This window comes from Penaeus monodon, chromosome 2 (assembly GCF_015228065.2).
Source record: "Penaeus monodon isolate SGIC_2016 chromosome 2, NSTDA_Pmon_1, whole genome shotgun sequence".
Classification (NCBI taxonomy): domain Eukaryota; kingdom Metazoa; phylum Arthropoda; class Malacostraca; order Decapoda; family Penaeidae; genus Penaeus; species Penaeus monodon.
In genome coordinates, this window is record NC_051387.1 from 10,437,696 (window position 1) to 10,440,195 (window position 2,500).

Consider the following 2,500-nt stretch of genomic DNA (forward strand, 5'->3'; position numbering starts at 1 on the left):
ACAAAACAAGAAAAAAAAAAAAAAAAAAAAATAATGATAACAAATAATAATAACAATGATAATAATATTAATTATAATAATAGAATGATGATGATAATAATAATAATAATGATAATAACAATTATAATAATGATGATGATAAAATAATGATAAAGATAATGATAATGATAATAATAACGATTACTCTGTTTCTTATAATAGTAATGGTAATTATGATAATAACAATAATGATAATAAAACTAATGATATTGATATTAATGATTCTAATGCTAATAATGATAATAATATTAATAATAACAATGAAAGTAAATATTGATAATCACTAAATCCGTTTGAAGGGTTTTTATCGAGGTTTCCTTATACCGAAACAACGGGTGGTGGTGGCAGTACCGAGATAAAATATTAACATACTGAATTTCGACGTTTTGTCGTGGGGCAGAAAAAAAAAAAAAAAAAAAAAAAAAAAAAAAAAAAAAAAAAATAATATATATATAATATCTATATATATATATATATATATATATATATATATATATATATAATATATTATATATATATATGTATATGATGAATTTTTTAGATATTCTAAATTTTCACCAACATATTGGCGGTAGTAATTTAGAAATAATAATGTTTTTTCATATACATTAAAATAATTGATCATTAGTGGCATTTTTTTTTTCTGGACAATGATAATGATAATATTAGTGATAATGATAATGATAATAATTATAGAATAATGATATATAATAATAATAATAATAATAATAATAATAATAATAATAATAATAATAATAATAATAATAATAATAATGATGATGATGATGATGATAACAATAATAATAATAACAATAATAATAATCATGAGTATGGTAATAATAATGATAATAATAATGATAATGATGATGACAATGGTAATGGTAATGGTAATGGTATTTGTAATGGTAATGGTAATGGTAATGGTATTTGTAATGGTAATGGTAATGGTATTTGTTATGGTAATGGTAATGGTAATGGTATTTGTAATGGTAATGGTAATGGTAATGGTATTGGTAATGGTATTGGTAATGGTAATGGTAATGGTATTGGTAATGGTAATGATAATGGTAATGGTAATAGTAATGGTAATGGTAATGTTAATGATAATGATTAGAAGAAGAAGAACAACAGCAAAATAATAATGATAATAACATAAATGAAACTAATATCTAACAATCACAATAATAATCATAACAATAATAACTTGATAATGATAATGATAATAGTAAATTTTGCCTACACTTAACACATTTAAAAGCTCATTAACCATGCAATAAACATTCGTATCATTTATACATAAAGTATTTCCAGAGAGCAACTTATGTCACAAAAGGAGACGTTAATCGGCTTCTGATGATTAGCAAGATCGTTCTAATTAGAATAAGCTTGAATAATTTAAGGTGTATTAAACGAAGGGAGGAAGAGAGGGGAAGATGTGATAACGATACGAAGAAGCGACGAGGGAGGCTAAATAAGGAGACAAGGAAGAGGGAAAGAGAAGAGAGAGGGAGTGGAGAGAGAGGGGAAAGATGAGAGGAGATGGGGGAGATAGAGAGGAGAGGAGAGGAGAGAGAAAGAGAGAGAGACAGAAAGAGAGTCAGAGACAGAGACAGAGACACAGATATATAAATATATATATATATATATATATATATATATATATATATATATATATATATATATAGATAGATAGATAGAGAGAGAGAGAGAGAGAGAGAGAGAGAGAGAGAGAGAGAGAGAGAGAGACAGAGAGAGAGAGAGAGACAGAGAGAGAGACTGAGGTGAGACAGAGGAGAGGAGATACATGAGACAGGCAGACAGACAGACAGACAGATAAAACGAGAGAAAGAAAAAGGAAAGAAAGAAAGAGTGAGAAAGAGAACAGAAAAGACAAAGGGAGAAAGGAAAAGCGAAAATCAGAAGAAGAGACGACGATAAAGAAGAAAGGAGATCACCACATTTCACGCTGGGCGAAAAGGAGATGAGAGAAAAACGATACCGGCCGGTAAGGGGGTAGGGGGGGAGGCGAAAGGGGGTGGGTAGGGGGAAGGAGAAGGGGGTGGGTAGGAGGGAAGGAGAGGGGGTGTGTAGGAGGGAAGGAGAAGGGGTGAGAAGGAGGGAAGGAGAGGGGGTAAGAAGGAGGGAAGGAGAGGGGGTAAGAAGGAGGGAAGGAGAGGGGGTAAGAAGGAGGGAAAGAAAAGAGGTGAGAAGGAGGGGGAGAGTAAAGAGCAGGGAGGAAGTTTAAAATAAAGGATCAGAGGGAGAAAGGGGGTTTAGAGAGGAAACGAGGGGAAAGAGAAGAGTGTTCTTTGGGTAGACAAGAGAGGTTATGGAAGGGAAAGGGAGGGAATGGGAAGAGAAAGGTTAGGAGGGTAGGAGTGCCAAGAGAGAGGGGAGGGAAGGGGCCTAGAGTGAGGTGAGGGAACTCGAGGGGAGGGAGGGGAAGGCAGGGGAAGGGGAG